The 16,198-nt window shown below is 37.6% G+C and overlaps 1 long non-coding RNA gene across 1 annotated transcript; it reads right to left on the bottom strand.

Annotated features, from left to right (window-relative positions):
• Positions 1 to 8,723: 8,723 nt before the first annotated feature.
• On the bottom strand, positions 8,724 to 10,067 carry LOC132885934 (uncharacterized). The gene is made up of 3 exons (XR_009654641.1): positions 9,987 to 10,067; positions 9,133 to 9,177; positions 8,724 to 9,022 (listed from the first exon to the last, which is right to left on the bottom strand). It is a non-coding gene; the product is annotated as an uncharacterized LOC132885934 (long non-coding RNA).
• Positions 10,068 to 16,198: the final 6,131 nt, after the last annotated feature.

Raw genomic sequence — 16,198 nt, 5'->3', positions numbered from 1 at the left:
GGGTAATGAAAGAAGAGCAAAGAGGAATGGGACAAGAGTGTAATCTGTCACCAGGGTGCGAAGACGTCACTTTAGTGCATTTGCTCTGGCACTTCCACCCCGTTTTGTACAACTTTCTCTTGAGAAAAGTCAATAATTGCTAGTTTTGTTTGCCCAGCAAATTTGCCAGCTTGTAGACAATGTTCCATTGATTTCACTAAATTTGCTGAAAAAGAAAACAGCTCTAATGCAGATGATGTGGTCAAAGAAAAGACAGAAGTAGAACATGCTCAAGCAATCAGTCTCCCTACATTTGTGTACTTACTATTTCTGTTTTGTTTCCCTACCCCCCATGATTTTTGCTTTACTGCAACATAAACTTTAACCGTATCCAAATAGGATGCATTTTCTACTCCTTGTGAAGTCACTCTTTACAAAAATGAAATTAAATCAAGTATTTAGATGTCCTCAGATTTATTTGAACATAAAAAAAATTCTTAAACTGTTTAAGTATTCACTCCTTCAGTGCAACTTGCCCTTTCCCAGCAATTACAGATTTGAGCTGTCCCTGATGTGTCTCTACACCAATCAGCCATTACATTATGACCGCTTACAGGTGAAGTGAATAACACTGATATCTCATTACAATGGCATCTATCAAGGTGTGGGATATATTAGGCAGCAAGAGATCAGTCAGTTCTTGAAGTTGATGTGTTGGAAGCAGGAAAAATGGGCAAGCGTAAGGATTTGAGCCATTTTGACAAGGGCCAAACTGTGATGGCTAGATGTCTGGGTCTGAGCATCTCCAAAATGGCACATTTTGTGGGGTGTTCCCGGTATGCAGTGGTTAGTACCTACCAGTGGTGGCTGGTAGTCTTTGAAATAGGGGAAGTTCAGTTTTAGGTCTACGTAATAAAATGGTTCAGTTATTTGTCATTCGTCAATTTGTTGTTATTTATATGTGAATTCTGCCATGTTCTACTCTGACTCTTCCAAGTAAACTTAAGAGTGCACATGAACTTAAGTATTCCTTGCTTTTCTCATGCCTTTTGCATGCCCTGTCAAAGTTGGCCAAATCTCCATAACCCAGTTTTGACCAAATAATACATTCCTGGGATGGTCTCATTAAAGCTAGATGGCCTTTCAATTTCATAAAATTGGTGAAATTTAGTTCCCTCTGAAATTTGGTCATTGTCATATAAGTTTATTTCTGTAATGTCTCAAAAAAAGGCCATGCTGTGGCTGGGAAGTTATTCAATTTGAGGGGATTCCCGAGCAAATAATGTGCATGAAATCGCTTGCTTCGCGCAGACAGAGGAAGTCCGTGTGTGCATGCGCAGGTTTACCTGCTTCTTCTTTTGGGTTTTATGGCAGCTGGCATCCACAGTGTTGCATTACTGCCATCTACAGGCTTGCCTTGACTGTGCACTGATAGTTACATCATTCTGTCACTAAACGAACAGCTGATCACACGAGGTGCTCGCTGACCGAGATATTTATTAGTCTGGTCCTGCATTTCTTTTCCTTCACAACATGTCTTTTCTTCTCGCTTTCCATTACTGTAGTTGGTCTTTCACATTTCATTTGCACACTCACATCCTCCATTTTTCTCTCCTGTTTCAAATTTGTATCCCACGGTGCCTTGTATGAATTGGGAACGCCCACCATGTGATGCATGACGTAGTATCTTGAATTGGGTCATGGTGAAGCAGGAAAAAATAGTGGAGAATGTAGGGCCACATGGCCCTAAATTCATTAATTGTTCTATTTTAAAAAATAAATAAAATAAAATTGGAAGTCTGTGATCTGAATTCATTAGCTTTCAGTCCACTAAACAAAAATAATTGGGTGTCAGGTAAAATTATTTTTATGACCTACACTTGAAAAATCCGAAAGGCAATCTACCTTTAAGATACAAGGCCAACAGTACATTCTCTTGGTCAAAGCACTCCCAGTTAACCAGTTTACTTTGTCATACCAAGACGGCTAAAATGATTGTGTCTTCCTGACTTTTGAATTAAATCAATCTTGGGCATTGATCTGCCCTGTTGTTTAATTTTGAGCCCCTCCTTGTATGGAAGAGCATCAAATGTCTTCTCCAAAATCTGGTCAACAACATTAGCAACATTTGCCATTTCACACAGCTAACAGTTAGCTAGCTAGAGTTCCCCTCCATTGCCTGGCTTAAAATAAACAGCCTTTACTGAACCGAAAAGAAAGCAAGTAACAAACTCATGAACTCTATATTTACAATTTTATTTACAGTATATGCAAATGGAAATAGGAACTTTATATTAATAGGAAAAGAGCGAGAATGAGCAGCAGCTAGTCTCACGACTTCACTTGCCAACACACCATACAGACTGAGCTTGAATCCCTCAAATGCAATGTATAATTTTAAAATGCTGTCAGTCACATGACATTGAAAAGAGATTTGAGAGTTCCTTCAATCATCATACAGAAGCCCAGCGTCCAGTCCTGCCTTACTGTCAGCAACTCTCCATAGACCCCTAGTGAAGCCGGGCATCTGGAAATTACATTTTAAAAGCATATCGTCCAATAAATGTCCAGTTTTACTGGATCAAAGCATATCCAGTAGTGGCATTAAACTACAGAGATGCTGAGTATCAATGGGTTTTCAATGGGTCGTGCTTCCACAGGCTTCTGTGGGGAAAAATCACATTATCAGATTATGACAACCGGTGAGAAATAACTGCTGAACAAACTAGCTATAAAGCTGAGCACTTTCAAGCACAAAATATTGATTTGGAATATGAAAAGAGATTTAAGTAGTGTAAATACATATGGAACAGACAAACTTTTTTGTGACATTTTACAGGAAGCTGGGCTTCCCTTGTAATCTTTGAGCAGCCGCCTCTGGTACCTACCTGGTTAGTAGTCCAAGGAAGGACAACCAGTGAACCGACAACAGGGTCATGGATGTCAAAGGCTCATTGATTCACATGGGGCACAAAGGTTAGCCCATATGGTCCAATCCCACAGAAGAGCTACTGTAGCACAAATTACTTAAAAAATTAATGCTGGCACCTTTCTGTTTTTCTACAGAATCTAGATAGACCTACACAAACACTACTGACTTAACGCTGCATGAAATTGATCATTCAAAGCAAAAAGATGATATTAAAAGAGCAAAGTGCCATCACGCAAGATGACACTTTGTAAATGCGAGGAAGCTAATCCTGTAGCTCTTTCTGTGAAGATGTTTTAGCATCTATCTGAGTTGCAAATAATAAATCCAAACTAATGTGTAACTGATCAGAGGACAAATCATTCATCATTATTACTACTACTTTCTAATCCCACATTTTTCAAAGTCTGCCAATTTTGCATGGATGCATAAAACCTAAAATCTATGCTTGCTTTTAGCAAGTTAAAAAAACACAGATCACATCACATATCTTGTTCTGTTTCAGCCATTTTCTATCTGCTGTTGTTGACTGCAATTTAGCTTGTAGTTGAATCAAGTGAATCACCTCACAATTTCTTTTCTTTTTTTACGGAACGCCAAAAACATAAGTATGCCAGTTAAAAGATTCATAAAAACAATTAAATTGTGCTTTTAAAGCATAAAAAAGTACATTTAACTGCTGACACTGTGTAAAACAATGAAAAACAGTTTTTCTTAAAGAATAGATAATTGTGTTGCTGTCTCACAGCTCCAGGGTCCCTAGTTAAAGGAAAACTCTACCCTCAAACACAAAATATGTGTACATTGTAATATTCTGATGTGTTTATGATTCTGGTGCTAGATTGTTTGCTTGCTGCTGTATTTTCAATATTCCTGAGAGAAGTTAGCAGCTGTTATAGGTCTTTTTTTTTAACTGTTAGCTTCAAAAGACTAAAAAGCAAGAGCTTCTTTTTTCATTTGCCATTTTCTGGAAATGTTACATTCATGAGAAATCCAGAGTAGTAAAATAGTAAACTGTTGTTTACTGTTGTAACTGTTGTTACACCTGTTATTACACACTTATTACATATGGTATTGCATTGTTATTACTCTTGTTATTACATTGTTATTATATGCTTATTACACCTGTTATGCCATTGTTTATTAAGTAAGTTGGTGAGCAAGTAATTTATGATTTAAAATAATTTATACCATCAAATTAACTCTGGTGAACACTTACATTGCATATAGTGTCAAATTAATTCAAAACAACATTAATTAACATTGAATACCTTTTTAGTTGCCACTTTATCACTTTACACTTTACTTTAGTGCACTTTTTTGTCGAATGCACCTACACTAACTCTCTTTCATTCCCCCTTGCTGTATATTATATGGGAGATTGAGGGAGGTTGCAGCACTTTTTGAATTTCTCTTGGTTACTCAGAGATTATTTGGACTAGACCAACCAAATGTTTCTGTATTAAACCTACATCTGTCAGCTAATTACCATTATTTTGCTGAGTGTATACTAAATCTGTTTCATTCCCCCTTATATTTTATATTATATATTACTCCATTTTAATCACCATACTGAACATTCTATATTTGATCATTTCTTTAAGCCCAGGTGTTGTAAGTGTGTGTGTTTTGGATATCTGCTACACATTGTATACAAAGTACTGTGCACGAGGTTTTTTTTTTCACAAGTCCTGTTACAAATGTTTCTTTTAGGACTTGTGCATTACTGAGTCAGGATGAAAAAGAAGTGTTACAGAAAAATATTCGTATGTCAGTAAAGAAAGCAGCATATTATGTAAGAGATCACTTTTCAGACAACTGCTGGGTTTTGCTATAAAAAATAAGATGAAAGCGTGACAGTCAAAGTGTCCAGAAGAACTGTGGATGGTTCTGCAAGATGCTCAGTAAAACTTATAGCTCATTTCCTTATAAAACTGTACAACAGTTTTGTACCTAAGACTGTTAATTCTTTTTAAAAAGCAGTGTTGTCACACTTTGTTTAGTTTATTACTGTTTACTGCTCATCTCATCTCATCTCATCATCTCTAGCCGCTTTATCCTTCTACAGGGTCGCAGGCAAGCTGGAGCCTATCCCAGCTGACTACGGGCGAAAGGTGGGGTACACCCTGGACAAGTTGTTTACTGCTCCTTATAATATTTCTGTTTAACAAAATGTAAAAAATGCTTGATAAAATGTTTAATTTAATTCATCCAGCCAGAGCAGGGCATACCTAACAACGTGTTTTCTTCCCCCCCCCCCCCATCTGTCCCTCTGAGTTACATGTTGATCCTGGGATTGAGATGCTGGCCTCTTCTGCCCCTCGGACCTGCTTGATCCATCCTGGTGCCCTGTGTCTGGTCGGAGTTTTATCGCCCCACTCCTGTGAAGGACGGCCCCATGAGGACAGTTGAGGGTTATACCTGTTAAAACTGTTAATATTATAGTCAGGCTGTCTGTTGTTGCCCAAATGAGGATGGGTTCCCTTTTGAGTCTGGTTCCTCTCGAGGTTTCTTCCTCATGTCGTCTGAGGGAGTTTTTCCTTGCCACCGTCGCCACAGGCTTGCTCATTGGGGATAGATTAGGGATAAAATTAGTTCATGTTTTAAGTCGTTCAAATTCTGTAAAGCTGCTTTGCGACAATGTTTATTGTTAAAAGCGCTGTACAAATAAACTTGATTTGATTTGATTTGAATTTAATTATTTTTGAAGGCATCTTTCCTCTAGCATTGCAGTACTTGGAACCGGTCTCAAGACCACTTTTTGAAGTTCTCAATCTCGTCTCAGAATTGACCACATTTTTACTCAGTCTTGTCTTAGTCTCAGACAGAGAGGACTCAAGATTTTATTTCAAGACCAGTCAAGACCACAACTGTGGAGATTTCACTAAACTGCCTGTGCATTGTGTGATTTATTTGCTAACATGGTTACTATGATTGGATGTTAAAATTTCCTGCTTCAAATGTGAGCAATAATGTGACTCATTGCTAATTTAAAATTTGTCTTCCTGTTAACAGCCATCACCCCTCCCCACCTCCCTTCACACCCTCTAGTCTGGTCCTGGTCTTGACTCAGTCTCGCCCTGCCTCGGTCTTGGTCTTGACTTGATCTCAACTCCTCAAAGTATTGTCTTGTTTTGGTCTTGATACATTTTGGTCTTGGTCATGACTTGGTCTCAGTTTAGGTGGTCTTGACAACAACACTACAGTCAGATGCCACTGGCAGTTGCATATTAAGTAAATATGGAACATGCCATTGGGCCCAGCTGAGGCTGACCTAGTAAGTACTGATTACTGGTCCTTCCTTGCATGTGACAATTATCTTGTGTACTCTTCACATGTCTGGGCTATGGGGTTCATTGAAAAAAAGAAAAGTAATCCTGCCTCAATCACTTCAAATCAAGTGGCAAAATGCGTCTGAAGAGACCAGAGTATAAAATTTTGGATATAATTCTGAAAGGTGTATTTGGCACAGTAACAAGGCAGCACTTCCAAAAAACACCATATCCACAGTGAAGCATGGTGGTGGCAGCATTATGCTATGGGGCTGCTTTTCTTCAGCTTGGACTGGGGTTCTTGTCAAGATAGAGGATAAGTCCAAATACCAATCTATTTTCACAAAACCTGCAAGCATCTGTTAGACAGCTAAAGATTCTTGTTCCAGCACAGGTTAAAAAAAAAGACTCAAAGCCCAACTTCCAGTCAATAGAGGAATGACCCTGTCAAAGCCCAAAGCTAAATCCTATCAAAAACCTGTGGAATGACTTGAAAAAGGTTGTGCACAGAAGATTCCCTCATGATTTTATTGCTCTGGAACTTTATTATTATTATTATTATTATTATTATTATTATTATTATTATTATTATTATTATCTATTTACAATTTTTTAATTTTTTTAAGAGAGACGGGAAAAAATGCCAAATCAGGATGTGCTAGGTTAGTAGACTCTAATCCAAAATGACTGTGTGCTGGTTTACAAACAAAATGTGCTTTAATGAAGTATTAATTAATGGGTTTGCATACTTGTACAACCAGGTTGTTGTAAGTTGTGTTTCTATCTGTTTTCCACTTAAATTTTGTTGGTTATTATATTATATTTGCTCTATTACAAGGTGGAAAAAAGCTGATATGGTCTTTCTTGGTTTCATTTTTTACTTCACAAAACCCTGTGATTTTATCATTGGAGTGTACACCATCATATTCACTGTATGTGGCATTCTTCAAGGACAAAGGTCACTAACTTGCTTTTGCAGTGTCTGATTTATTTGCTAACATTGTTACTGAGATTGGATGTAAAAAATTCCTGCTTCAAATGCAAACAATAATGTGACTCATTGCTAATTTGCTAATTTGAAAACAAACAAACAAAAAAATGGACAAGTATAACATCACAGGTGTATTACTAATTTGCACCCAGTGTTCCCAGGATAGACTCCTGTATCCTAACCCTGGTAACAACAACAACATCAACAACAACAACAAATTAAAAACTAGAAGGCCACTTGGTAGAGTGCATACCTCCACCAAGTCACACATTATCAACATCAAAATCAAATCACTTGAACAGAGGGTAATACTAAAGCTGTATGCCAAACTTCATCACAATCCGTTCACTATTTTTTGAGTTATGTTGGGGAAAAAAAATCCTGGATCCACATACATAACCAGATTTGCATCAACATCTAATCATTTGTTCCTTGGCCCATGGCTCACCTTGCTTCAAAATTTCAGCAAAATCCATTGACTCCTTTTTGAGATACATTGAGAAGAGGCAAACAAACAAACAAACAAACAAACAAACAAACAAACAAACAAACAAACAAACAAACAAACAAAGGTGCAAACATAACCTCCTCCAACACAGTCAGTGAAGGTAATAAATTACAATTAAATAAGATATTTTTAATCACTCTCCTGGAACATGTTTTTCCCCCCATTAAAATAACCAAGGACACTGGCAGCCTAGATGCATTGAATTATTTACACAAATATTACAATATTATTATCAACTTCTGCTACAGATAGGAGAACACAAAACAAAACACTAATTATGAAGGATCAGTGATTATGTAAGACATAAAACATGATGGGTGTGCTGTTACAGGAAAATCATCTAAAACAGGGTGGTGTGACATGACCTGATGTGAAGCAGAGTTACTCTTCCCAACCTGTAGTTGATTATTTTCCAATAACTGCATGTCCTGACTTGTTTTATTCCTCTTACACCACAGTGATTTGTCAATGATTAAAAATATGTATGAATTCATCAATGAAGGACGCTTTAGAATTTTTAACCATTTATAGTTGTATTTAATTATGTAGAATATTGGTGAGAGAAGTTAGTTCCTTTTATTACTTACACTGTTGAAGCAATATCACAAGAGGAAGTGCTCTTTTACTGAATTACAGCTGTAATTTGGTCGTAGACACGAGGCCGCATGTCGTCTGCCAAAGATAATCACAGCCGTGTTGATCTCATCTCATTATCTCTAGCCGCGTTATCCTGTTCTACAGGGTCGCAGGCAAGCTGGAGCCTATCCCAGCTGACTACAGGTGAAAGGCGGGGTACACCCTGGACAAGTCACCAGGTCATCACAGGGCTGACACATAGACACAGACAACCATTCACACTCACATTCACACCAGCCGTGTTGATATTCAGTGTAACTACATGACCTCGAGTGTGATATTGCTTTTATACAATAGTTCCATAAACAAGAAATTAATACTGAGTAAGTGACAGTTCAGACACAATATGGCCAAATGTTCTGTTTATTTTTGCTTCACTAGCAGAAACAGATACTGAACAAGCCACTCTCACTTTATGCCCCATCACCTAGCTGGCTAACTACCGCTCATTGATAAATGATAACTGTTTAAAAAATAAAAAACAAAAATCCAAATTCGCATATATGCAAAACCCAGAACTCTTTATAAGTTTGTGTCTGCATTAGTGTGAGTCTGTAAAAACTTCAAGTCCCATTGAAAGTCCATGACATTCTTCAGGAGAGTCGAGACAATGAGGGTTGACTGTGAGAGATTTCTAGTTGATGATTTTACCCATCTTCTTTGATGTCATCTTTGAACCCCTGTCTGGGTTTATCCCAATGAAGCATCTGCAAACACAGCAATATACAACAGGGATAAGTGGGTGACTTTTAGAGTAGGGAAATGAGGCATGCAAGGAACAAGATGAAAGTTAGATTTAAGGAACAAGGTGTCTTACCTCTGTAAATGAACTCAGTCCAAGAGACTGCTCCTGTACTGTAAACTGAACACATAGTACACTGTGTTGTCAGGAATGTATAAACCCAATTCCAAAAAACATTCTATATTTATCTACTACAAACTGACAAATACTTCATTTCAGTAAAATTGGCATCCCTTCTTCTGTTTCTTCTTCATCTGACCAGATTTCATATTTTAAAAAAGTTACATTCCTGAGAAGTATTGATTTTCATATCAGCTAATGATGTTGTTAACATTACTGTAGTAACCATTTTGAACTAGGAAGTGAAATTTCATGTGGCAAACACAGACAAGCAGAGTGATATGCAGTGAAACATCCCAGAGACCGTTATGGTAAATATCAGCACTTGGAATGCCACTCAATCATCAAATTAGTGGATTAGTGGACTGCAACTAACTGTCATATAAACTAGCCATAATACCTGATTTTTTCTCTTTTGAATGTAATAATAAAATAATAATAAAAGCACATTCCCTTAACAAAAGTTTCTGGAAGACAGCTGTGGTTAACCTTTGGCAATATTGCCACAAATCTGTGGCAAGGTCATATTTCCACATGCAAATTAGTTTTGTGGCAAACCTCTGGTGGACTTCTGGCTAACTGTGGAATGTTATGGCAAACAATTGCTTCTAAATTCTATTTTTGCCACAGGTTTGCTACAATGTTTACTGTTTGCAGCAAATTTGCCACAAATTCATATTGTATGTGTGTTTCTAGCAAAGACTTCTGTGAGACTAGACCTCTTAAAATAAAAAAAAAAAATAGAAAACACTGCTGATTAACCACAATATAATTGATTTAACTAGAAGGGTACTTGGTAGAGTGCATACCTCTGCCAAGCCACATATTCAGATTTGCATCAAAGTCTAATCAATGGTTCCTTGGCCCATGGCCCACCTTTCCTCCAAATTTCCTCCAAATCTGTTCACGAATTTTTGAGTTATCTTGGGAAAAGACAAACAAACGGAGGCCAAAATATAACCTCATCCAACAAAGTTGGCAGAGGTAATAAATACAACTGGATCAACCACAACAAAACTGTAACATATTTCCCTGTTAAACAGCACTAAACTACAGGCAGCTACAGTCACCAGCATTAAAGCATTATTCTACAGTGTACCTACTGTTATCTACAACAACAGTTTATTACTGTAAAATATAACAAGACTAGTTATATTTTACAGACTAGAATAGTTCTTACAGTTCTAATAAAATACATTAAAATGTTAATTACACAATACATGTAGAAAAGACAACACAATTGAGTAGACATTTATTTGAACTATAAGTATGCATTTTAACCCAAGTTCAGGGTTGCATTTTAATAGACCTTCACACAGCACTGTATACTGTATACACTCTCATCAGAAAACAAAAATGTGTAAAAAAAACAAACAAACCATGCACTCTTCCTTCCACACACAGTTCTCACTGAGACAATTCAGTGAAAAGCAGATATCATATCCCCCCCCCACCTATATAGTACTTATTTTAGATTTTATAGATTATATTTTATCACAAGAGTGTAAATAAAATGTAATATTTATTATACAATACATTAAAGGCTAAATAATGACAATAATGTGCATAAGACTAAATTTAATAAACATAAGATTCAACTAGAAGGGAGCTCAGTAGAGTGCATACCTCCGCACATCTTTGGATTTGCATCTTTGGATTTCCTTGGCCCACCTTTCCTCAAAATTTCATCCAAATCCATTCACTATGTTTTGAGTTACATTGGGAACAGACAAACAAACAGACAAACCAACCAACAAACAAACAGAGGCAAAAACATAACCTCTTCCAACAAAGTTGTTCAGATGGTACATATTTATTTTACGTACATTATCTGGTGAAAAAAAAAAAAGAATTTGCAGCTGAACCAAATTTTTTTATAGGCACATAACTACATGTAAACAGAAGACGTGATTTCTGGGAGAGAGAACTCACTAAAATGTAACTAAAATGTTCCTTCAAAAAGCAAAATACATTTCTTTGTTTAAAAAATAAAAAACAACATTCCAAATTTGCATATATGCAAAACCCAGAACCCTTTATAAATTTGTGTTTGCATTAGTGTGAGTCTGTAAAAACTTCAAGTCCCATTGAAAGTCCACGACATTCTTCAGGAGAGTGGAGACATGAGGATTGACTTTGAGAGATTTCTAATTGAAGATTTTACCCATATTCTTTGACATCATCTATGAACCCCTGTCTGGGTTTATCCCAATGAAGCATCTGCAAACACAGCAATATACAACAGTGATAAGTGGGTGACTTTTAGAGTAGGGAAATGAGGCATGCAAGGAACAAGACGAAGTTAGAGGAACAAGGTGTCTTACCTCTCTAAATGAACTCAGCCCAAGAGGCTGCTCCTGTACTATAAACTGAACACATAGTATACTTTGTTGTCAGGAATGTACAAACCCAATTCCAAAAAAGTTGGGATGCTGTGTAAACTGTCAACAAAAACAGAATGTGATCATTTGCAAATCATCCATCCATCCATTATCTGTAGCCGCTTATCCTGTTCTACAGGGTTGCAGGCAAGCTGGAGCCTATCCCAGCTGACTATGGGTGAGAGGCGGGGTACACCCTGGACAAGTCGCCAGGTCATCACAGGGCTAACACATAGACACAGACAACCATTCATGCTCACATTCACACCTACGGTCAATTTAGAGCCACCAATTAGCCTAACCTGTATGCCTTTAGACTGTGGGGGAAACCAGAGCACCTAGAGGAAACCCACGTGGACACAGGAAGAACATGCAAACTCCACACAGAAAGGCCCTCGCCGGCTGCTGGGCTCAAACCCAGGACCTTCTTGCTGTGAGGTGACAGTGCTAACCACTACACCATTGTGCTGCCCCGGAAACCCTATATTTCATTGAAAATCATACAAAGACAACATATCAAATGTTGAAACTGAGAAATTGTATTTTTTTGTTGTTGTTGTTTTTTAATATATGATCATTTTTGAATTTGATGTCAGCAACATGTTTCAGAAAAGTTGGGACGGGGCAACAAAAGACTGAAAAAGTTGTGTAATGCTTAAAAACAACAACAACAAAAAACACCAAACAAACAATTTGGTGAACTGGCAACAGGTTAGTAACATGATTGGGCATAAAAAGTGCATCCCACAGAGGCTGAGTCTCTCAGAAGTAACGATGGGGAGGGGTTCACCATTCTGTGAAAGACTGCTCGGGCAAATAGTGCAACAATATAAGAATAATGTTTGCAATGTAAAATTGCAAAGAATTTGGGGATCATGTCATCTATGGTACATATCATTATTAAAAGGTTCAGAGAATCTGGATAAATCTCTGTATATAAGAAACAAGACTGAAAACTGACATGGATGCCTGTGATCTTCAGGCCCTCAGGCGACACTGCATTAAAAGCAGATATGTGTCGGTTGTGGAAATCACTGTATAGGCTCAGGAACACTTCAGAAAACCATCATCTGTGAAACAAGTTCATTACTGCATCCACAAATGCAAGTTAAAACCATATATAAACAATATCCAGAAATACTGCCACCTTCTCTGGGCCCAAGCTCTTTTACAATGGACTGAGGTGAAGTGGAAAACTGTCCCGAGGTCTGACGGATCAAAAGTAGAAATTCTTTTTAGAAATCATTGACACCACGTCCTCCAGGCTAAAGAGGAGAGGGACCATCCAACTTATCAGTGCACAGTTCAAAGGCCAGCATCTGTGATGGTATGAGGGTGCATTAGTACATGACATGGGTAGCTTGTACATCTGGGAAGGCATCACTGCTACTGAATGATATATACACATTTCAGAGCAATATGCTGCCATCCAGACAAAATCTTTTTCTGGGAAGGCCTTCCTTCTTTCAGCAAGACAACGCCAAACCGCTTTCTGCACATATTTAAACTGTACGGCCCCATAGTAAAAGAGTCCGGGTGCTAAACTGGCCTGCCTGCAGTCCAGACTTGTCTCCCATTTGGCGCACTTTGAAGTGCAATATATGACAAAGGAGACCCCGAACTGTTGAGTAACTGAAATTGTATATCAGGCAAGAATGGGACAACATTTCTCTTTCAAAACTACAGCACTCTTGCCACTTCCCAAACATTTACACAACGTTGTTAAAAGTAGAGATGATGCAATAAAGTGATAAACGTGCCCCTGTCCCAACTTTTTTGAAACGTGTTGTTGAGATCAATTTCAAAATGAGCATATATGAGCAAAAAACAAAACTTCTCAGTTTCAACATTTGATATGTTGTCTTTGTACTATTTTCAATGAAATATATGGTTTATATGATTTGCAAATTATTACATTCTGTTTTTATTTACAGTTTACACAGCATCCCAACTTTTTTGGAATTGTGGGATGCTTTACAAACAACATGACCCTCAAAACTAGTCATCCAGTCTTGAATGACCAGCTCCGTTCCATTGTCATCTCATCTCATCTCATCTCATCTCATCTCATCTCATTATCTCTAGCCGCTTTATCCTTCTACAGGGTCGCAGGCAAGCTGGAGCCTATCCCAGCTGACTATGGGCGAAAGGCGGGGTACACCCTGGACAAGTCCCGTTCCATTGTTTTAATGATTATTTAAGGATGCACTGTGCCAATGCAAAGCACTTTTGAATTCAGCTGCTAAACACTGAGTGACTGTGAATGAGTGACATGTCCAAGTTATATACTGAGAAAACTGCAGTGAAAACGCCTTTCCTGACATCCAAGATTCCTTCCATGAATATTATCTCCTTATAAAAGAAAATTGACATATAAACAACACGTTTTAATCAGTTTATTATGAAGCTTAGATTATAATAAAGACTAATGAGCACAAATGAAAAGTTTTAGCAGCTTTCTTGTTTTTAGAGTCAGAGATGATTTTTATATACTGTTCAGTTTCCTTTTCGAAGGCTATAAATGAAGGTTTTGAATGACTAAACTTGGTTTTATGAATATTTTCCTAAAATGATCAACAAATTTATTATATATAACTCTTTGTTGTTTTTTTTGCTTTTGTTGTTATGGAGTGTTGACTCACACATGTCATTCAACGCTTCCAAATGTAAAGTCGTCAACATGTCTAAGAAAAGAATCCAAACCGTTAATTACCAGTACCATCTTGGTAATCAGGTCCTTGAATATGCAACTGAAACAAAAGACCTTGGTGTTATTGTGTCAAGTGACCTAAAATGGAACAAGCACATCCAGGATAAGTGTGCGAAGGTGAATAAGACCCTAGGACTGGTGAAGAGAACTTGTGTAAGACACATTAAAGAGGTGGCAATGAGGAAGACTTTATATTGCTCGCTGGTAAGACCGCAGCTTGAGTACGCCTCCAGTGTATAGTCACCATACACTGTGAAACACATCAAGCTAATTGAAGATATTCAACGCAGGGCAACAAAGTTTATTCTGAACTATCCAGAAGACGTGCTACACTGAAAGACTCCGCGTACTCGAGCTCCAACCATTGGAGCATAGAAGGAACATCACTGACCTTATTCTCCTATACAAGATAAGAAACAACTTAATTGACACTAACCTCAAACAGCACCTCCTACCTTCTGCATCCTCCTACAACACAAGGAACTTTGACAGAAATAACTATATTCAGCCTCAACACCACAAGCAAACCTACTACAGACTAGCCACCTTCCTCCCAAGAACAGTTGGTCTCTGGAATAAGCTTCCAACTGAAGCTAAGTCAATGAAATTGAAACTATCGCAATTTAAGAAACATGTAATTAGCTACTATCATAATCAACTGTCACAGTACAAACCTCATTAACTCCTTACTTGACTATTGAACCCTATTTATAGCCCATAAACTTTGATAATTTTGAAGAATAAGATCAAATTATATAAAGACATATAAATTTATAGGAGAAGTTTATCAATTGGGACGAAAATCCTGTAGCTTCCACCTGTCACAAGATTTAGTTTTAGAAATTTTATCATTACCTGCTTCTCGTTTTATTTTATTGTAACTGTATTTATATATATTGTGACAAATAAAAAAAATGGAAACCAAACAGTACATATTTCCAACACAGATTAAAATCAGAGTCAAGCTTGGCTGTAGGGGAGAGCGGGGTAAGATGAGCCAGGGGGTAAGATGAGCCACCCCCTGTTTCTAAGAAACAGTAAACAAATGTGACCATGTGACCACATTCAAAGGGGGGCGGGACCATTTACTTACACTTGTGGAGAGGAGCACCACATGTCAAACTAGGTGAGGGAGATATTTATAAAAATGTGTTTTCGTGCTTTCTAAGTCAATTCCATGTTTGTCCACAGTGAAGATGATTTAGAGAAGACAAAAGTAGAATAATATTTAGACACATTAGGGTTAAGTTAGTGGCTTTCTAAGCTATGATATGAATGCTAATAAAAATAATTTTGATTAGCCTAATCCCCTTTATTAGCATTTTTCTACAAAATGGTGGCCACGGGGTAAGATGAGCCATTAGATGTGGGGCAAGTTGAGCCACTGGCTCAACTTACCCCATTGGTGGCTGAGCTTACCCAATATGGATGACACTTAAGTTTTCACATTTACTGGTCATATATGACAACAACATATATATATATATATGGCATCAGATGAGGAAGACCAGTTGTTAGATGTGGGGGATTATGTTGTGGCAAAATTCACGGGGAAGAAGAAAATGCATTTCTTCATTGGCCAGATAATCAAATTGGATGTCTTCGAAATAGAGGCAAGATTTCTCAAAAGAAGCCGGTCATGCCATGGCTCTGCAAGAAAGCCAACCTTTGTCTTCAAAGAGAAAGATGAGGCTGTCCTGTCAAGATAGGATATTGTGAAAAAATTGCCCCGTCCCTTTACTGTTGGGGGGACAGCACGGAGGGAGAGGCAAATGGTGTTCCCTTGCAATTTGAACGCTTGGAACATTGAATAATGATGAAATGATTGATGGAATGATTGCTGCATGTTTTAGCAATGTTTTAACCTACTGAAAGAAATAAGATTTTTTGGCACTGTTCTACTGTTTTAGTAATTTCTATAATATAGTAT

The sequence above is a fragment of the Neoarius graeffei genome, chromosome 5, assembly GCF_027579695.1.
Source record: "Neoarius graeffei isolate fNeoGra1 chromosome 5, fNeoGra1.pri, whole genome shotgun sequence".
NCBI lineage: Eukaryota > Metazoa > Chordata > Actinopteri > Siluriformes > Ariidae > Neoarius > Neoarius graeffei.
The sequence above is the reverse complement of the archived record's forward strand: the minus strand, read 5'-3'. Positions and strand labels throughout refer to the sequence as shown.